Raw genomic sequence first — 22,945 nt, 5'->3', positions numbered from 1 at the left:
GGGAGCGCGTTTGCAGAGTGCTGCAAGGAGGGGGCATGGCCTCCGGAGCGATGCCGGTCTTTTATTTATTTATTTTTAAGAAGGAGGGCTGTGTGGCCCCCTTTCTTTTTCTAATTTATTAGCCCTGGGGACCCCATCCCCCAGGGCCTGCACCCTAATTTTATTTGTTGAAAAAAATTAATTTGGCCCTCCCAAGGCCTTAATCGGCCCCGGGGACCCCAACCCCCAGGTCATGGCCTTTTTACATTTTTTTATTCTGTAGGAGGGGGGCTGTGTTGCCCCCCTCCTCAGGCCACTTATGGCCCCGGGGACCCCATCCCCCGGGGACGGCCTTTATTATTTAAAAAAATATATATTTATAGAAACACCTAGGACATGCTGGACAAACCGTATGTACCTATCACCATGACGATTTGCGTGATATTCATTAAAAGGCGACTATACATACAATGAATCCACGTAGAATGTATTCACACCGCTAGTGAAGCTCTGACATGTCTGACACCCTACCGTGCCTAATCCCGGCGTCCCCGCTGGTGGGTACTCTCCAAGTAGACACCCTTGTCGTTTATTTTTACAAACATGGGTAGCTATTGACGGGCACATTTAATACACATGCACACCAAGCCATTCAAAGAGGATTCGACAAAAATTCGACCAAACTATGCAAGAAACCCCCTCACGGTTAATAAAACACACATCCACCGCCGGATGTGTAATACTTTTTATTTTACTCTCTGGAAAGGAGACAAACCTCACTTGAGAGTCACAGCGTGCTCCTGGCTGAGCCCAATGCTGTGTTACACCCACCAGTGCCCGCCGAGTGCCACACACCTCTGTGTTGTATTCCACCAGCTAGTGCGTATGCTATGACACTCTCTAGCCCATGTGCACTATAACACCACCCCGTGAATAGGTCATGCCACACTTGCCTTCGCACAGGTTATATTGCCCGATCTAACGTGCCTTCCTCGATGCCTATGTTATAAAGCACAGCGATATGCCATACATATTACAATCTGGGATCCATATCTTTGTCACAGTGCATATGCAATGTTACACTACCCAGCACATATTTTATATTACAACTTTAGAGACTACTTAGGTTACACAACACTGCCCTGTGCATATTACACTCCAAGGCGCATATCACATAGCAAGCGCTAGTGCCTGTGCTATCTCGCGCTCTCCAATGAATCTGTCATTGCGCACAATGTATTGCATATTATATTTCACGCCCCGGTTCATCTTATATCACACTTTTTGGTGCATAGTTTATACCATATACTATATCTAGTTTTCATTTTCAATCGTGCTCTCAGGACTATGTTCTATATAACACTGCGTCCACCTACCCTTTTCACGGGCATTACATTTTGCGATTGGGTGTGGAGGGTCAGGGGATGTTTCTGCCAAGTGAGCCCGGAGTCACAGTCCCAAACGTCCTCTTCTTCCTGAATAAAAGTGAGATTATGCTGCATACTTGTTCATATTTGAAGTAGTTCGCACAGACATAAATTTTAAAAACAATAAAGTTCCTAATACCCACCTTATATGAACAGTTAGCTTGCTGCCCCATCCACCTCCTCCCTATCCTCTGTTGTCTGAATCCATGGACTAACCTCCTCCCTCCTGCCATGCATGGTCTGATGTGCTGCCACTGCCCTGCATTTAGCATGATGTACCAGTCCACTCATCCTGCCCTCCATTTCCCAATTCTATGGCCCATCATTGACCTCCTACTTAGCCTCTGTGCTTTGCTTGCTGCGCATATTCTCCTTCCCCCTGCCCTCCGATGCCTGTCCACATGCCATGCCCCTATCCCCTTCCTCCTGTCCTCCATGGTCCATTTTACTGCCACACCCTTCTGCCCTCCCTGGTCTGTTGTGCTGCAACTGCTCCTCCTGCCTGCCCCGCGCGGTCTGTTGTGAGGCCCCTTCCCCTGAACTCTCTTGTCTGTGCCCAGGTCCTGACCCTCCCTTCTATCCTCCATGGTCCTTTGTGCATGCCCCTGCACCCTCCTTCTTGCCCATCATAGCCATTGTGCTGCAACTAACCCTCCCGCTTGCCATGCATGGTCTTCTTTGCTGCCATTGCCCCTCCCACCTTCCCTGTGTGGTCAGCTAGCTGCTCCTGACCCCCTCCCACCTTCCCTCCATGGTCTGTGTGTATGCCATCATAGTCTCACTGTTGCTCTCCATGGTGTGTCTTGTTTCTAGTGCCCATCCTGCCTCACCTCCATGGTCATTTTGCTGCTCCTGCCCTGCCCCCTTGCCCCCAGCCCTCTGTTTCCATGTGCAGACCCCTATTCCCTCCCTCCTGGCTTGTCGCTTCCATTGTAATGCCCCTGATCCGTCCCTCCTGCCCTTTATGGTCTGTTATGCTGCAGCTTTCTCTCCTGTCTGTCCATTATGGTCAGCTAGCTACCATTGCCTCTTTCCCCTCTGTTGTCTGTTGTCCATCTGCATGGTCCTGTCCCCTCCCTATTGCTTTCTATGGATTGTTGTGCTGCACTCCCGTCCCGCATGCCCTGTGTGGTGTATTGTGCTGCTGCAAACCCTGATGCCTGCCCTGTAGGGTCAGTTTGGTGCACCTCTCAATGTCCCTCCTGTCCTCTGTTATCCGAGTCCATGTCCCTACCCCAATACCTCCTGCCTACCATGATCCAATGTACCATACTTGCAAACATTGTGAACTTGGTAAGAGGGAGATTTTGAAATAAAACTGGGGTATTGATTTTCCCCTTTGAGTTACATTGAAAATGAGAAGATTGTAGACAGGAAACAGATCAAGTAAAGCCCATTTGAGCTTAAAAACATTGGACGTGTCCTGGCTGAAACGGGTCTGTTGGCATGTATGGTTGTATGACCACTGCCTCTTCCTTCTGCCCACAATGGTCTATTATATTGCCACAGCCTCTCTTGCCAGTCCTGTATTGTTGGTTTGTTGCCCCTGCCCCCCTTTCCACTGCCCTCCATAGTCTGTTGTGCTGCCACTGCCCTTCCTGCCTGCCTAGTGTAGTCAAATTGTTGCCTCTGCACTCTCCTACCTGCCTTCAATTTTCAGAGTCCGTGCCCCTGGCCTCTGCCTCTCAACAGTATCCCAATGAACAACTAGATTGCTAACATTCTATATTTATTACAAAAGTGTGGAATGCCTGACGTCATCTTGATGTAATCAAAACTGTAATGCCTAGAGCATTTCCTTAAGAAATTACATATATGAGAGGGTCTTATTTGCATCAAAATTATGGTTAGTGCTCTAAAAAACTAAAATGAGGACATATTTTCTGAGTTTTCAAATAGCGACAAAGAACTTTTGAATTATTTGTAATCTTAGTTTTTTTATCCAGTTGACCACTTGATTAAATGTTGCATCCAAGGGGAGAGGGTGTGGTGTTACTTCCAGAGCTGCAGACTTTGCAACTGGGGAACCAGGTTGGAGCTTCTGCTTCAGCTCAACATTCTGTGATTCTGGTCAAATCACTTTGGTGCCAATTACGATCCGGTAAAAATGTTCCCCTTACGACTCGTATCGGGTCTTTTTACCGTACGAATCGTACAAGTGCCGTACAAACTGCCAATTACGATTCGCATGGGAAAAAGACCATACGAATCGCATTGGGAATAATTCCCCACACGTCCTCGGGTCGGAAAATGTGTCCGACACGTCCTCGGACGAATCACCGTACAAATGTGAAAAGTGAAGTCCGACCGCGGAATCACGATCCATCCCGTGCGTCAGAAGTTACAACCGTATGGAAAAAACACCGTCCGCACCGAACACCCATAGCAACCATGGAGACATGTGCCCGCATACGCGCCCAACACCCCCCCAGCCCCCGTACGTTCGAGTCGTACCCCCCGTGTATGTACACCCCCCGTGTATGTACACCCCCCTGTATGTACACCCCTGTACGTGTCGTACCCCCACCCGTGTATGTACACCCGTGTACGTGACGTACCCCCCATGTATGTACACCCGTGTACGTTCGAGTCGTACCCCCACCCGTGTATGTACACCCGTGTACGTGTCGTACCCCCCTGTATGTACACCCCTGTACGTGTCGTACCCCCCCTGTATGTACACCCGTGTACGTGTCGTACCCCCCGTGTATCTACACCCGTGTATGTTCGAGTCGTACCCCCACCCGTGTATGTACACCCGTGTACGTGTCGTACCCCCCGTGTATGTACACCCGTGTACGTGTCCTACCCCCCGTGTATGTACACCCGTGTACGTGTCGTACCCCCGTGTATGTACACCTGTGTACATTAGAGTCGTACCCCCACCCGTGTATGTACAGCCCTGTACGTGTCGTACCCCCCCTGTATGTACACCCCTGTACGTGTCGTACCCCCCCTGTATGTACACCCCTGTAAGTGCCTACCCCCCGTGTATGTACACCCCTGTACGTGTCGTACCCCCGTGTATGTACACCCCTGTACGTGTCGTACCCCCCCTGTATGTACACCCCTGTACGTGTCATACCCCCCGTGTATGTACACCCCTGTACGTGTCCTACCCCCCGTGTATGTACACCCCTGTACGTGTCGTACCCCTGTGTATGTATACCCCTGTACGTGTTGTACCCCACCCGTATGTACACCCTTTTACGTGTCGTACCCCCCGTGTATGTATACCCCTGTATGTGTCGTACCCCCGTGTATGTACACCCCTGTACGTTCGAGTCGTACCCCCACCCGTGTATGTACACCCGTGTACGTGTCCTACCCCCCGTGTATGTACACCCCTGTACGTGTCGTACCCCCGTGTATGTACACCCCTGTACGTGTCGTACTCCCCCCTGTATGTACACCCCTGTACGTGTCGTACCCCCGTGTATGTACACCCCTGTACATGTCGTACCCCCCGTGTATGTGTCGTACCCCCCGTGTATGTTCACCCCTGTACGTGTCGTACCCTCCTGTGTATGTACACCCCTGTACGTGTCGTACTATCCCGTGTATGTACACCCGTGTACGTGTCGTACCCCTGTGTATGTACACCCCTGTACGTGTCGTACCCTCCCGTGTATGTACACCTGTGTACGTGTCGTACCCTCCGTGTATGTACACCCATGTACGTGTCGTACCCCCGTGTATGTACACCCCTGTACGTGTCGTACCCCCGTGTATGTACACCCGTGTACGTGTCGTACCCCCTGTGTATGTACACCCCTGTACGTGTCGTACCCCCCGTGTATGCACACCCGTGTACGTGTCGTACCCCCCCCTGTATGTACACCCCTGTATGTGTCGTACCCCCCGTGTATGTACACCCGTGTACGTGTCGTACCCTCCCGTGTATGTACACCCGTGTACGTGTCGTACCCTCCGTGTATGTACACACGTGTACGTGTCGTACCCCCCCCTGTATGTACACCCGTGTACGTGTCGTACCCCCCGTGTATGTACACCCCTGTACGTGTCGTACCCTCCCGTGTATGTACACCTGTGTACGTGTCGTACCCTCCGTGTATGTACACCCGTGTACGTGTCGTACCCCCCGTGTATGTACACCCCTGTATGTGTCGTACCCCCCGTGTATGTACACCCGTGTACGTGTCGTACCCCCTGTGTATGTACACCGCTGTACGTGTCGTACCCCCGTGTATGCACACCCGTGTACGTGTCGTACCCCCCCTGTATGTACACCCCTGTATGTGTCGTACCCCCGTGTATGTACACCCGTGTACGTGTCGTACCCCCCCTGTATGTACACCCCTGTACGTGTCGTACCCCCGTGTATGTACACCCCTGTACGTGTCGTACCCCCCTGTATGTACACCCCTGTACGTGTCGTACCCCCCGTGTATGTACACCCGTGTACTTGTCGTACCCCCCCCTGTATGTACACCCGTGTACCTGTCATACCCCCGTGTATGTACACCCGTGTACGTGTCCTACCCCCCCTGTATGTACACCCCTGTACGTGTCGTACCCCCCGTGTATGTACACCCCTGTACGTGTCATACCCTCCCGTGTATGTACACCCGTGTACGTGTCGTACCCTCCGTGTATGTACACCCTTGTACGTGTCGTACCCCCGTGTATGTACACCCCTGTACGTGTCGTACCCCCCGTGTATGTACACCCGTGTACATTAGAGTCGTACTCCCACCACAACATTCTAAGTACGGAGCGCACCCCAGGCCCCAACATCACAACCACATGTACGAGTCGTACCAAGCCACACACAAGGACAGCACTGTACAACAAAATGGCCCATGTACACACTGTACACACGCTAAAAACGCACGTACACAACCAGGACAAACCAAAACAACTCAAGAATACACCATTCGAATGGCACAAAGCCACTAAACATGTCCAACAACCACTAAAACAACACATTCACTGACCTGCAACTGCCAAAAACAAACAGAGGCCCAAAACACCACCACTCCTTATAACACACCCACCCAAACTTCAAACACAGCCACACCCACCAATGGACCACACCTTACACTTGCACACCTTCACACACACACCTTCACAAACACCCCCTCATCACATTCACACACACACCTGCACAACAACACCCACACACCCACAACCATTCACACACACACCCCCCCACCATCCACACCCACACCCCTCACCATGCCCACGGCACTAACAAGAATCCAAAGTTCAGTAACCGAGAGTTGGAGGTCCTTGTCGATAAAATCCTCAGAGTCGAGCCACACCTCTTTGGAACATTGGTCAGACAGACCAGCATTTCAGCAAAAACAGCCATGTGGCAGACCATCATCGATGCTGTGAATGCTGTTGCGGACACCAGAAGGAACAAGCAGGAATGCCAATCCAGGTGGTACGATCTGCGGAGGATGGTCCGAGCCAAGATGACGGATGAACACAACCAGGCCAACGTCACTGGAGGAGGGCCGTCCCGCAGACCCGTACACTACCATCCCTGGGAGGAGAGGGTGATGGCCATACTGCCGGTGGAGGCAGTCGAAGGATTAGGAGGACTCCGTGACCCGGGTGAGTACACAAACAACGCACCTCACATGGTGGGAACGTCATCCACAACCAAACTCACAAACAGGCACGCAACCACCCCAAGCTATCGCATGACTCAACCACACTCCATGAACACGCACATGCCACTGGCGCCACCATGCCCCATGCACCCAGCTGGACAATGTCAAGTCACAGGCCACAGAAGACACCAACACATGACACGGTAACCCGGATGGCGGGAGGGTGGGCCCCAAAAATCACATAGTGCAACTCAGAAGCAGACAACAATGCCCTCTGCCCATGTGGCCTAGGTCACAGCCAGACAAACAGTGTGTCCCCACACAGGAAAGACTTGCCAGCAAATGGCGGACGCCTTGCATTAACACATGGGGGTGAAGGCACAGTTTTGCACATGACAGCAGCTAATGAACAGCCAACACTGTGAAAGAGTGGCAGCACACACCACCACAGCAGCAGCGCAGACACAGACACTACACCCAATGGGTGCCTGGAGATCAGAAACAAACTCACATCAACAAGCCAAGGGCCATTCAAAGATCTGCTAACAGTGTGTGCCCAGGAAGCTGGGCTGAGGTGACAGAGGGTGACACACAGAGGGAGGGAGAGGGGGACAGAGAGGGAGGGAGACACAGGAAGACGGACAGAGGGAGGAGGCTGACACACAGAGGGAGGGAGAGGGGGACAGAGAGGGAGGGAGAGGGGGACAGAGAGGGAGGGAGACACAGGGAGAGGGACAGAGGGAGGAGGCCGACACACAGAGGGAGGGAGAGGGGGACAGAGAGGGAGGGAGACACAGGGAGATGGACAGAGGGAGGAGGCCGACACACAGAGGGAGGGAGAGGGGGACAGAGAGGGAGGGAGACACAGGGAGAGCAAATCAGCCTTGTGGTGTGTGGGAATGTCTGCTCGTCAGCAGGTGGTCTGTGTGCATGTAGACAAGGGTGGCCAGTGCCAGAACCCCCCCTCTCCTCCATGGCAAAACACAGGGCCATGTCACAACCTGTGCACGAGCACAACGACAGCTACCTGCATCATATAAGTGTGTGGAACAACTTCATGTGCCCACGTACAGTGCTACACGGAAGGCGCCAATGCACGGCTCGCCACACCTGCCCACTCCACTGCTGACTGCAGTCACACTTGACGCAGCAAGTAAGACTGTGCCACACATAGTTAAAGTCGCCAAAGCTGTGCCCAAGGGACATACCCATGCACAAGTGCACTGTGAGTGGAATGCAAGACAGATCCAAATTCCCAGAGGAAATGTTCCAACTTTGAAACTAATGAAACATGGATGTTGCATGGAACAAAATTAACTTTGTCTCTCTCACACACAGGTCAATGTTGTGGTTCACCCCCCAACACTGGGGGGGAAGACTCACAGGACCCGGCTCTGCGGGAGGCCGATCCCACCGGCAGCGACGACTCTCACCACTCTGTGGACGACCCCGACCAACCTGGCCCCTCTGGTGTCCAACGACCTGCAGCACCTGCGTCAGGTACAACGGGGCCAACCACCACCCCCACTCCTGCCACATCCCAGGAGACACCCAGGATCCCTGCCCCACCACCACAAAGCAGCCAGTCTGTCCAGGAGGGACAAGGTTCTCCGGGCACCCAGGAGGAGGCAGGCAACACCGCAAATGCCATCCCTCAGGGGTCCCGGAGACCCGATGTGCCCACAACGGCAGGCCAGGCGCAAGTGGGCAGGGGTGGTGGGAGTGGAGGACGGCGGAGGCGCCAGCCTGACCAGTTGGCTGGGAAACCGGTATATTCCCATGTCCGAAACATCCTGGACACATACCGGCAGGACACCACGGGCATGGCCCAGGTTGTGTCCACCCTCAACGATATGAAGGGGACCCTCGATGAGATCAAGACCCAGCAGGCCCAGCAACATGCGGAGCAACATGCCTGTCTACTGCAACACCAACGGAGGATGGAGGACAGACAGGCTGAGCTCGTGACGGTGTTCACGGGAATTCACAGTACACTCCGTCGGATGGCCGACAACATGGGCAACCCTCCCTGTGCCAGAAGGCGTAGAACATCACCACCCACAGGGAGGGATCATGAGGAGGAGGAGGAAACATCCGATGGAGCATCCCAAACATCGTCACAGCCTGCTTCTGAGGGTCCCCGCAGGAGGGCGGGTCGTCCACTGAAAAGACCATGAGGGTCGGCGCTACAGCACCATCTCCCAGGACACCTGGCCTGGCACCTGGCCCACTGGAGCAACAGCAGCACAGCATCAAAAGACATTCTCTGCCACATGGCCTTGCTGGTCACTGTCTGACCAATGTTGACAAAGACTGTGGCATGGACTCTGAGGATTTCCAATGGCAAGGACACCAACTCCCCTAGTGAACTTTGGATTCCAAACACCCGGAAAGCCCCTCATGTCATACCCCCCCCCCACTAAAATAAAAAGTCACACCATGAAGAGAAGATGCCTGCTGGTTGCATTATTACCTTACATGTGTCTTGTAAAGTCTAAACATGCCTGAGTTCTCTTTTGACTTCAACCATCCACACCCTGGGGCCTGAGTCTGGCACAGGACACACGGGTCACAGTGTATGAGGCAAGACAGACATGGAGCACCATGCACACCCGTGATGGGCCCAACCAGCTGAGGGGGTGGCCGCACAACCGTGCCGACAGACATATTGAGTACAGCAACAGTCATGCGCAGAGGTCAGGGATCATGTCGAGTGTCCTGGGGGGCACCCAGGTATGTGTAGACAGGTGGCAGAACCATGTCCTGCAAGCTTGAGTCCGGTGGATGCAGAGAATGGGGGCCTGGCCAACATTGAATGCATGGGGATGGCACATGTCACAATACCCACACAGTCATGGACATCATGCACAATACACAGTCTAATCCCACACACACAGCTTGCTTCTTGCTACTCGACACATAGACACATAGCCACAATCACGGAAAACCATGCCAGACATGCCGGATGCACCGTGGCAACACACCAGCATTGACTGAGAAGAGGCACCTTGGAGGCATAGGGACACCTTTATTAGTCATGTATTCGGGATTGCAGAGGCAACTCGAAGTACACATGAACAGTTCATGTGGAGTAACATGTGGGTCCAACACTGGCACCCCCCTTCTGCACCACAAATGCGTGATAGCCATGGAACTGGCACACAAGTGTCGGCTAACAGCTAAACACCCCCAGCTGCTCACAGAGAGCCTGCCATACACAATTGATCCGCTGATGTGGAAGTCCCACAGCATGTCAAGCCAATGCAAACCGTATGTGTCCGAGGGCAGTGTTACACACATTGATGCCATCATCACAATCCACTATCCCATCACAGATGACTGTCAAAAGTCTGACCATCTATTCAGGTGTACCCAGCTGCATGTAATTTGTCCCATGGTGATGCAACATGTCTGCAGAGGAACCAAACATCGACAGGGGCAGTGTGCATACATCGTGAACAACTGCCACACCCAATACACCCCTGATGCATCCCTTACCCTAAGGAGACTTCCAAACGTGTCCGTGCCTGTAGCGCTGAGTCAGCACACGATGACGTGTCCATGAGGAATAGCAGTGCCACAACAATGCAACCAGCAGACGGCATGCGCAAGTACCTGGGGAAGAGAGACACACAAGAAGTCAGCCACAAAAAGCACAGCCACTTGCATGTGCATGTACTCGACACATGTATGGATGACAACATGCTAGGTCACAATTATGACTGGGGAAATACACTCATCACTGGCACCATCACTCCAGTGACACATCCACACACACCTCTGACTCACGTGCCATACATGCAGATGGACACACACATCGCAACACATGCCACACGGGGACCAATGCGTGCACACTCAGACACTGGTACTCACCACTAAGCAAAGAAGTCGCGTATGAGCCGAGTCCGGATGTCCTCTTGCGGCTCCACATCCTCCACATCACTAGCCCCATTGCCAAGCCCTTCGTCCTCCACGGGTGAATGGTCCTGGTCATCTTGATCCAGGATGAGTGGCACAGCTTTCTCAACTGCCATGTTGTGCAGCATGCAGCAGACCATGAAGATTTTGAAGACCTTCGCCGGGGCATATGGGAGGGCGCCGCCGGTCTTGTGTAGGCACCTGAATCGGCTCTTCAGGAGGCCAAACGTCCTCTCTATCACTCGCCTTGTCCGGCCATGGGCGGTGTTGTAGCGGAGCTGGGCCGGCGTGATGGGGTTGCGGAGAGGTGTGATCAGCCATGGCATGTTGGGATAGCCAGCGTCTCCTACATGGAAAGCACATGGACATAAGCAGGAGAGGAGAAGCGGTCGTGCTGGAATTCTACGCAAAATACAGGACAGACAGACTGTACCCACCAACAACACATGCTCGTTCGTTGCACAGCTGCGTCATCATTTCAGGCACCCTGCTACGCCTCATGATGTAGGCATCGTGTGCTGATCCTGGAAAATGAGCACAGACATGTGAAATCACCATGTTGGACAGACACACCACAAGGGCATTGATGGAGTGGTAGTGCTTGCGATTCCGGTACGCTACCTCCTGTGCCTGTGGTGGTACCAAAGCAACATGTGTCCCATCTATGGACCCAATGACATGGGGCATCCCTCCCAGGGCATAGAATCCACGCTTGACCCCAGTCAACATTTCAGGGGTAGGAAAATGGATGAAGTCATCCAGGTGAATCAACATTGCCTCTAAGAAATCATGCAGCACACGGCAGAACATGCTCTGGGACATGCCACCAACATGAGCTATGGTATTTTGAAAGGTACCCGTGGCTAGAAAATGTAGGGCTGCCATTACCTTCTGCTTGGGTGTCAGTGCCGTAGGATACCTGTGCAGCGGTTGCAGGTGTGGTGCCAGTCTCGCCGTCAAATCCAGAATCAACCGTTGGGGGAAGCGGTAGCACCGGATACAGTCATTCTCCCGCATGGCAGCCAAGTCCGGAATTGGTCGGGGAAGAGGCGGCGCTCTGCAGTAATTTGGAAGTGACAAGGAAGAGTGAGTGCACCACAACAACAATTAATTTGTACTGAGCACATGTTAATCTGTCTATACACATATGCTACATACGGAGTCAGGTATGTGCCACATGCCCTGGACACGTATGGCTGCCAGGTGACACTCCTACCAAGACCCAGCTACACACGGAGATTGTGAACCTCCACATGCCATGGCATGGGGTTAGCTGTGTCCCAGTGCAAGTGAACAGCCAGACGCAAGACAGGAGTGACATACATCCACACATCAGCAGAAGTAGGATGTCGATTGCAGAGACTGGTAGCGGAACACTAGAGCCACAGGTCACATGACATTACACTAGGACAGCCCACACACCTTGCCATGAAGGTGTACATGTCATGACTCACCACACATTCATAGAGAGGAATCAGACATGTCCTTGTTACGCTACTCCGTGTCCCATGCATACATACGCACCTCACATCCGATACCACATGTGGCATGGTGTGCCGAACAGTGTGCAATGTCAATCTACACACAGACACATGTTGGTTGCTGCAACAGCTGCAACTTTTGAGGGTGCTCCAACATCAACCTAATGGGAACCCCCCACACATACATGACATAGTCACATCGTGCACAGTGGGTAGTGACATGTCAGGTGTGGTAACCCCTGTACCGGGCATCAGGGGACAATTCCGTGTGTTGGTGTCCGTGCCATGCCAGTGACGCTCATCACAAGTGTGCAGTACGACATGCACACATGTCAAAGGAGTCAAGGGCATGCCTGGCACACATTACACCGTCACACATTACATGTGTACACATCTCATCATACATCTGGTGCCTTCTCGACTCAGGAGTCATGTGCCACATCACAGCCTGTCACACCTGTGCCCCACACATGTAGTACTGCCCAGACAATGCCTTGATGTCCATCCATGGACAAGTATGTCAGCCCTATTCCTTCCTGTGTGCTGCCTGTCACCACAGTGATGTGTGAAAACCACCGTACTGCTGCTAAGAGGGCCTGTGTACGTTCCCATATCACTATGGGAGTGCTGCCGTATGTGTACCCATAGTGATGGTGAGCGTACAGGCATGTGTACGGTCAGTAAGTACGCATACGCAAGAACACCCATAGTGGTACGGCCCATACACGCGTGCGTATGTTCACTATCACCATGGGTGTCCTCGCGTATGCGTACTCGTAGTGGTACGGCCCGTACACACGCCTGTACGTTCACTATCACTATGGGTGTCCTCGCGTATGCGTACTCGTAGTGGTACGGCCCGTACATGCGTGCGTACGTTCTCTATCACTATGGGTGTCCTCGCGTATGCGTACTCGCAGTGGTACGGCCCGTACACACGCCTGTACGTTCACTATCACTATGGGTGTCCTCGCGTATGCGTACTCGTAGTGGTACGGCCCGTACACGCGTGCGTACGTTCACTATCACTATGGGTGTCCTCGCGTATGCGTACTCGCAGTGGTACGGCCTGTACACACGCCTGTACGCTCACTATCACTACGAGTACGCATACGCGAGGACACCCATAGTGATAGTGAGCGTACAGGCGTGTGTACGGGCCGTACCACTACGAGTACGCATACGCGAGGACACCCATAGTGATAGTGAACGTACGCACGCGTGTACGGGCCGTACCACTACGAGTACGCATACGCGAGGACACCCATAGTGATAGTGAACGTACAGGCGTGTGTACAGGCCGTACCACTACGAGTACGCATACGCGAGGACACCCATGGTGATAGTGAACGTACGCACGCGTGTATGGGCCGTACCACTATGGGTGTTCTTGAGTATGCGTACTCATAGTGGTACGGCCCGTACACACGCCTGTACGGGCCGTTGCTATGCATTTGGGGTGCCCTAGGGGCCCGGAACGCACCGTACCTGTGTGTGAAGCTCAATTTTCCATAGGGGACACATGAGGGACAAGTATTAAGGCCTACATGCATGCAAGTTTTAACTTTGAATTTGTTCTGGAAGGTGCACAGCAGAAGTCAGTTGGAATGAATCTACTTTGTTGCAATGTGTTTGTGGGGTTGACATCATGCTGAAGAAAAAACACAATAAGAACCCACTGACTGTGCTAGGTTTGAAGGGATTGGAGGAAACATAGGATGCAAATGTGAGTGACCAATAACTCTGTACTCCTGTGCATGAAACAGGCCAGCAAGGCAGATATAAGGCAGCCAGGTCCCATGAGGGATCACTTGCCTGCACATATTTCGATTCTACCACACTGCTGCTGCTCCTGATTCCCTGGAACCATGTCAAGGTCTGTGGAGAGGTCACAGCCATTCACCCTGGAGGAGAACCAGGCATTGCTGGATGTGATCCTCCCACAGTACCCCCTGCTGTATGGGCGACCAGGGTATCAGGTGAGTGCAGAGGCTACTAGCACAGACTGTGTCCCTTTTTTGTGACTGTGACTTCTGCCATTGTGTCCAGGTGTGACACACATGCTATGTACTGTAGGGGGGGTCCCGGGGGGGGATGCCTGATGTCTCCCAGCAGTGCCCAGAGTCAGGAGGGGTGTGTGCAGAGTCCTCCCAGCAGTGCCCAGAGGCAGGAGGGGTGGGTGTAGAGTCCCCCCAGCAGTGCCCAGTAACAAGAGGGGTGTGTGCAGAGTCCTCCCAGCAGTGCCCAGACACAGGAGGGGTGTGTGCAGAGTCCTCCCAGCAGTGCCCAGAGGCAGGAGGGGTGGGTGCAGAGTCCTCCCAGCAGTGCCCAGAGTCAGGAGGGGTGGGTTCAAAGTCCTCCCTGCAGTGCCCAGAGGCAGGAGGGGTGGGTGCAGAGTCCTCCCAGCAGTGCCCAGAGTCAGGAGGGGTGGGTGCAGAGTCCTCCCAGCAGTGCCCAGAGGCAGGAGGGGTGGGTGCAGAGTCCTCCCAGCAGTGCCCAGAATCAGGAGGGGTGTGTGCAGAGTCCTCCCAGCAGTGCCCAGACACAGGAGGGGTGGGTGTGATGCACAGTGTGAGCCTTGATAATTGATTGTGTCTTTGCCCTCATTCCACCTGTGTACTTTCACTGGCACGTACTGCTTTTGCCCTTCCCCAGAGGAGTATGTCCCTATGGCAAAGGTGCAATGCGTTGGCTGCATGACATGCCTTGTTGTAACCAGCTAATTTGTTCTCATATGTGTCTCTGTGACATGTTGCAGGTGTATTGATGTAGTGTCACTTGTTCATCCTCACAGGTAGGCGCCTCTGCCAAGGAGCAGATCTGGCTGACCGCCGTCAGTGCCGTGAGGAGTGCGGATGGTCGCAAGCGGCGCCTGTCCCAGGTGAGGAAACGCTGGCAGGATATCCGGTGCTGGACGCGGAGGATCGCACGGGCCCTGCTGGGGGACTCACCTGAGAGCCATAAGAACCGCGGGCGCCGCCGTCTCTCCCACATCCACAAGCGTGTGCTGGCGGTGGTATTTCCAGACTTGGACAGGCGCTTACAGGAGATGCAGCAGCAGGAAGGGGGTAGGTACATGTGTGTTCGTTTTGTTTCACCAGCATTTGTAAGTGCACTGTTCGATGGATACACTGCCAGGGTTTAATGGTGCTGTGCAGATCCTGTTACCCACAGTATTGCAGTGCTCTCCTGCCTCCCTTCCCCTCCTTGCAATGTGTTCCCTGGTCTGTGTGAAGTCACTCCGTCACAAGGTTATGTAGCCTGGCACCTTCTCCACGTGTACAATGCCTGCAGCATCATGTGTGGGGGTGGTGTGTAACAGGTTTTGGGACCTTGCCTGTGCCCTGTCCAGTTCTGGTCTTGTGGGTTCCATGTCAGTTGGCACTAATGCTGAGTGCAGACATGGGAGTTAGTCTCTCAAGTGTGAGGCCTTACAGCACGCATGTCCTATGTGGTGGCCTGTGACATGATGTGCATGAGTGTGCGGTACGCATAGTGCGGGGATGGTAGCGTGTGTTGCAGTCATTCCCATTCAGGAGCATGGAGTTGTATGGCCACTACTGTCCCCAGGGGCATATTTTCCTAGGTATCATGTGTGTAATCCGAATATGTCGACAATCTCTGTGTCTACAGCATAGGTTGTGCTCTGTGCCATTGTCCCCTGGCCAAATGTATATTGACGTGAAATGTAGTACAAGTGTCCACTGTACAGCCTGACCTGATTTTCCTTGTTCATACTCACGGTGGACATTGCCTGTGTGTCTTGTTACAATCATCTGATGATGCCCATTTGTACATGATTATTTGGACAGGCGCACCTTGGGTATTTTGTGTGAAATCTTGAATTGTTGCATCCCATGTGTATTTCACCCAGACTAAGGGATGTAAGTGCTTCCTGTGTCTCCAAATAATTGTCTCATGTAGGGGGTGGGTGGTGCGGGCATGGCCTTCATGTCACAACCTGATATCTCCTTGCTAGGACTGGCCAGTGTGTGATGTTTGTCTGGACATGCACTCAAGGTGCAGTGGGCCAATCATGGTGGGCATGTTTTCAGTATAACCTATGCTGCATGTGCCTCTTGTTCCTGGATATGGTCCCTGCTCATCCCTATTTCCTGCCACGCTGTGTGGTGCAGATGCAGTGCTGGATTGTCCCCAGGGCCTTGCTCCTCAGTCAAAATTCCATTCCATCTCATTTGCTATTGTGTCATGCTCTCCATAGTTTTTCAGTGGCATGGTGGGTCAAACAACTGTGTCTTGCATGCCCTACATATGTACCTTGTTTTGTAGATGTAACTCTTCTTTTGTTTCAGGCAATGCACTGTGACCTATGTAGATTGTACTCATGTGACATATGTATACAGGTGTATGATTAATTTCTGTCTCTTCACCCTGCCCACAGCATCGTCGGGGGACACGGAGGGAGACATGGGCACAGACGGAGCAGAGGGACCGAGCACCAGTGCCAGCGGTGACATCGGGGCTGGCACATCAAGTGGGACTGAGGCGGAGGAGAGTGAAGCCGGGGACCTGTCGACTGGCACAACATAGTATGAAGCTGACGGGTCCGAGGATGATCTCTCCGAGTGGGCAGCGGCTGCACCAGCAGCTGACAGCGGCACTACATCTCGCCCCGCCCCCTCCATTGCCATCAGTCGCCTCCCACTTGCTCGTGTCCCTTCCCAACGTGCCCGGTCACCACATGTCTCCTTCCTGCCAGGCACCGCACCCCCTGCCCCTGTCTCCACTGCTGCCACCAATGCCGAGTCTGTGGACATCCAGCGGCAGTTGCAGGTTGGTCAAGCTGCGATCCTTAATGTCCTCCATGGCCACAGCCAAGTGCTGCACAACATGGAGGCATACTTGGAGGGCATTCATTCATCGCAGGCTGACCAACGCAGCTTGCTGAGGTCGATAGACTCGACACTGACTGCAGCAGTGGGTCTCCTGCAGCGCTAAGTCCCACCCCCTACCCCTGCCCCATCCACACTTCCCACTCCCATGCCTGTCCCACATACACCCAGACGTCAGCATGCACCCACCACAACACACACAGGCACCACACCAGCAGGAAAGGTCCACCGCACACCTCCTGACACGCACACACAGGGTGAAGTAGGCACACCCACTGGGTCGGGGGGCAAACGTGTGACACGCAGCCAGAGTAGGAGTCCGCATTCCACCCAATCCACTCCCTCCAAATCCCCTCCCCTCAGCTCTCCTGGCCACATCTCCCCCAAAGACTCCTTCATGGCCGCTCTGTCCCTGAGCCCCACAGTGACACCACCACGCAAGCGGTCAAGGAAGTCCCCGGTCAGGGTGGTTGATTCCCCCCCCTGTCTACACCCTCCCCCAGTGGCGCTGCGACCCATCCCTCTGACCCCCCCCCCTCCTTGGGGCCTGTGGTTTCTTCGGGTGCAGGGGATTCCCTGGAGGACCTTGCAAAGGTGTGCAGCGAGATCCTGGCCTCTGCCTTTGGCCCTGCCCCACCCCCTGTGGTGGAGTCCTCCATCCCTGCACCCACGACGCCTACCCTTCACCCTCCTGTCCCTGCGGTGCCTGTATCTTCCCCCCCACATGATGCCCTCACCCCTGTGGAAGACGACGGAATGTAACTGTGCAGGCAAGCTAGGGGACATGCATCCCACTGTGTCCCCCATCCAGCTGTGACTTCTGGACTGCCCTATGGGCTTTGTAAATATTGAACTTCCTACAAACAAGATTTTTTGGTTCATGCTGAGTAAAGCAATTTATTTTTTTCCCCTTGGAACACTACTGCTTTGCTGGTATTGCTGTTGGTGGGGCTGCTACATGGTTTTGGGTGGTGTTCATGTGTTGGGTGTGTGGGAAATGTAGTAGTGTGCTGGTCATAGGGGGGACCCTGGGATCTGTGTGCCATCACACGGTGTTAGCTAGGTTTCTGTGTTCATGTAAGCAGTTGCTGCATGGTGAAATTGTCCAAAGGTGTATTCCTTCCTCTGTGTACCCTGACATCTTCCCTGCAGGGTGTTCCCAATATTTAGCGCTGAGCTGTGTGTACATTAGCTGGGTGTGTGACGGACTCCTTCTACTTTGCACATGCATGCTGAGCGATGTCTCCACCTGCATCATTCGTGGCATTCTTGGTAGTCATTGTACTTGTGTATGTGGACTATTGACATGACTTCATGTGGACATGTTTTCTTTTCTGCACTATGCATGCGTATACTCCCAGCCTCGCACACATGTGGTACATGTACTGCAGGGTCTTTGTGCACCTGACTGAAATTTGTGGGCATGGTATCTGTGGCTACTCCACCCTTTGCGTTCCATGGGCACTGCTGTGAGTGTTAGGCACACACCCCTCTTGTGACTGGGCACTGCTGGGAGGACTCTGCACACACCCCTCCTGACTCTGGGCACTGCTGGGAGGACTCTGCACACACCCCTCCTGCCTCTGGGCACTGCTGGGAGGACTCTGCACACACCCCTCCTGTCTCTGGGCACTGCTGGGAGGACTCTGCACACACCCCTCCTGACTCTGGGCACTGCTGGGAGGACTCTGCACCCACCCCTCCTGACTCTGGGCACTGCTGGGAGTGATAGGCACCCACCCCTCCTGACTCTGGGCACTGCTGGGTGGACTCTGCACGCACCCCTCCTGTCTCTGGGCACTGCTGGGAGGACTCTGCACCCACCCCTCCTGCCTCTGGGCACTGCTGGGAGGACTCTGCACACACCCCTCCTGTCTCTGGGCACTGCTGGGAGGACTCTGCACACACCCCTCCTGTGTCTGGGCACTGCTGGGAGTGATAGGCACCCACCCCTCCTGACTCTGGGCACTGCTGGGAGGACTCTGCACACACCCCTACTGTCTCTGGGCACGGCTGGGAGGACTCTGCACACACCCCTCCTGTGTCTGGGCACTGCTGGGAGTGATAGGCACCCACCCCTCCTGACTCTGGCACTGCTGGGAGGACTCTGCACCCACCCCTCCTGCCTCTGGGCACTGCTGGGAGTGATAGGCACCCACCCCTCCTGACTCTGGGCACTGCTGGGAGTGATAGGCACCCACCCCTCCTGCCTCTGGGCACTGCTGGGAGGACTCTGCACACACCCCTCCTGCCTCTGGGCACTGCTGGGAGGACTCTGCACCCACCCCTCCTGCCTCTGGGCACTGCTGGGAGGACTCTGCACACACCCCTCCTGACTCTGGGCACTGCTGGGAGGACTCTGCACCCACCCCTCCTGACTCTGGGCACTGCTGGGAGTGATAGGCACACACCCCTCCTGCGTCTGGGCACTGCTGGGAGGACTCTGCACACACCCCTCCTGCCTCTGGGCACTGCTGGGAGGACTCTGCACACACCCCTCCTGACTCTGGGCACTGCTGGGAGGACTCTGCACCCACCCCTCCTGACTCTGGGCACTGCTGGGAGTGATAGGCACCCACCCCTCCTGTGTCTGGGCACTGCTGGGAGTGATAGGCACCCACCCCTCCTGACTCTGGGCACTGCTGGGAGGACTCTGCACACACCCCTCCTGCCTCTGGGCACTGCTGGGAGGACTCTGCACACACCCCTCCTGTCTCTGGGCACTGCTGGGAGGACTCTGCACCCACCCCTTCTGCGTCTGGGCACTGCTGGGAGTGATAGGCACACACCCCTCCTATTTAACAATATGTACGCTTAGTACATACACGTGTGTGGGTTCGCTCCATGGGGGTACGGTTCGTACTTACACTGTTGGGGTGGGAGTAGGCTCCATACGTACGCGGGTGGGGTACGGGTCGTACTTACACTGTTGGGGTGGGAGTATGCTTCATACATACGCGGGTGGGGTACGGGTTGTACTTACACTGTTGGGGTGGTGGTACGGTACGTACATGCACTGTTGGGGTTGGGGTACGCTCCATGCATACGAGGTGGGGGTACGGGTCGTACTTACACTGTTGGGGTACGCTCCATGCAAACGCGGGTGAGGGTACGGGTCGTACTTACACTGTTGGGGTGGGACTTATACGTACGCGGGTGAGGGTACGGGTCATACTTACACTGTTGGGGTGGGGGGTACGCTCCATACATACGCGGGTGAGGGTATGGGTCATACTTACACTGTTGGGGTGGGGGTACGCTCCATACGTACGTGGGTGAGGGTACGGGTCGTACTTACACTGTTGGGGTGGGGGTACGCTCCATACGTACGCGGGTGAGGGTACGGGTCGTACTTACACTGTTGGGGTGGGGGTACGCTCCATACGTACGCGGGTGAGGGTACGGGTCGTACTTACACTGTTGGGGTGGGGGGTACGCTCCATACATATGCGGGTGAGGGTACGGGTCGTACTTACACTGTTGGGGTGGGACGTATACGTACGCGGGTGAGGGTACGGGTTGTACTTACACTGTTGGGGTGGGGGTATGCTCCAGACGTACGCGTGTGAGGGTACGGGTCGTACTTACACTGTTGGGGTGGGGGTACGCTCCATACGTACGCGGGTGAGGGTACGGGTCGTACTTACACTGTTGGGGTGGGACGTATACGTACGCGGGTGAGGGTACGGGTCGTACTTACACTGTTGGGGTGGGGGTACGCTCCATACGTATGCGTGTGAGGGTACGGGTCATACTTACACTGTTGGGGTGGAGGGTACGCTCCATACGTATGCGGGTGAGGGTACGGGTCGTACTTACACTGTTGGGGTGGGGGGTACGCTCCATACGTACGCAGGTGAGGGTACGGGTCGTACTTACACTGTTGGGGTGGGACGTATACGTACGCGGGTGAGGGTACGGGTCGTACTTACACTGTTGGGGTTGGGGGTACGCTCCATGCATACGGTGGTGGGAGTACGGTCTGTACATATCCGTCTCCACGCTATGTGATGCTTTTGCGGGCCGTACCCAGGCCTTTGCCATGTGGGTACAGCCGTCCCGCCATTGTTGGGGTGACGTAGGTGTGGGCGTGGTACGACTCTTAAGGCGTGGGTATGGGACGTACCTGTATAGTTGTGTTGCCGGTTCGCGTCGTCAGGCACTTCCTTTGTGGCGGACGCTGGCTTTGCTGGACACGCCCTCACCCCCTTGTAGTGACCAGGGCATGGGGGTCAGGTATGTCCAGGGCATGTGTGCTGTGTGACATTGGTGGTGGTTTTGTGGCCTGCCCCTGGTCCTGCCCCCCCCCTTTCCCCCCCTTTCCCCCCTCCCTTAGTTGTTCTGACCTTCTGTGGCGTCTACCTCGGAACCTGTAGAGGAGGTCGACTGCTATGAGGGCCGGGATGACACGTAGGTTCGGATCCATGTCTGTCCGTCGCGTACAGGTACTCCTTGTTCGCGTCGTCCTGATTTCCCGGCAGTTTTTGGCAGCCGGTAAATATTCACCGTGCGGGATGACGTCGGTGCGAATCGTAATTCCTGGTTCGTGAATGGCAGGCTGCATGCGTCCCGACGTCACGTCGGCGCTTTCCCGGATCGCATTTGTATGTTTATTTTCGTCGGTCGGGGTTTTGTACGACTCGTACGGAAATGGTGTTTCCGTGCGAATCGTAATTCCATGTTTGTACATTTTGACGACCGGGTACGCGTCGGACGGAGAATATGCTCCGTCCGACGGTTCGTACCCGGTTTTTGCAGGATCGTGATCGGCACCTTTATCTCCCCATGTCTACAACCAAAATGAATTTGATCTTGTGTGATGTAACCAATGTTCATGTAAAGCACTCCAATACCTGATAAGTCTGCACTATATAAAACTGAAAATACACAAAAAATAATTCTATGTCAGGACCGGAGGCTCCGATTATGCTTCTCATTTTCTTTACTGAAAATCTCAGCAGCCAATCAGAAAGTAGAAAAAACACAACAAGTACTACAATACCCATAAACCTAGAGGGTATCACGTCATAACCATAGAGTAGTCCCCTATAAATGCATCACAAGAGAATACCACTTCCTCTTTCTTTGCTGCTCCGCAGCCAGTTAAGTACTTTCACCTTTTTTCTCATGCATTTTGTCATTAATATTGCTTTCTTACTTATTGTGCCTTGTGGTTACGGCGCGCGCTGCTCGCCTTGCTGTTTATTCCTGTTTTACACACTTCGGCGGTCTCCGCCTCTTTGCCCCACGCTCCTTCGCACATCTGCCCAGTGTCGGCGCTTCCCGCTTCGTTGCCGCTTGCGGTCGCGGTTGCCTTGGGAGCGCGTCTCTCGCCTCCCGCTTACGGGCGCTTTTCGCCCGTTTAGCTTGCAAGTGGAGTGGGAGCAGGGGGAGTGAGGACACGCGCGCATTGCAAGCGCAGTCCTTCTTCTGGCTTGTTTTGGTCATCCACGCATGCGCGGCGGCCATATTTGCATATTTTGCATTACCGGCGTTTTTCTGCTCACAGCACTGGTGTTTTGAGCGCAGGGGCAGCGCTTAAGTGCTCTATACCCACAAACTTGCCAGTTTTTTCTCCCCAGTGACATCCAAGTCCACCAGAGGGCTTGGGCTGTATAATTTGCATAGGCTTTGCCTAGAGTGGCATTATTTGGCAAGCCCTCCCTCCACATTTCCTCATTCCTATGTGGTTTGGCTTGCCTAGG

The sequence above is a fragment of the Triturus cristatus genome, chromosome 11 (assembly GCF_964204655.1).
Source record: "Triturus cristatus chromosome 11, aTriCri1.1, whole genome shotgun sequence".
NCBI classification, from domain to species: domain Eukaryota; kingdom Metazoa; phylum Chordata; class Amphibia; order Caudata; family Salamandridae; genus Triturus; species Triturus cristatus.
The sequence above is the reverse complement of the archived record's forward strand: the minus strand, read 5'-3'. Positions refer to the sequence as shown.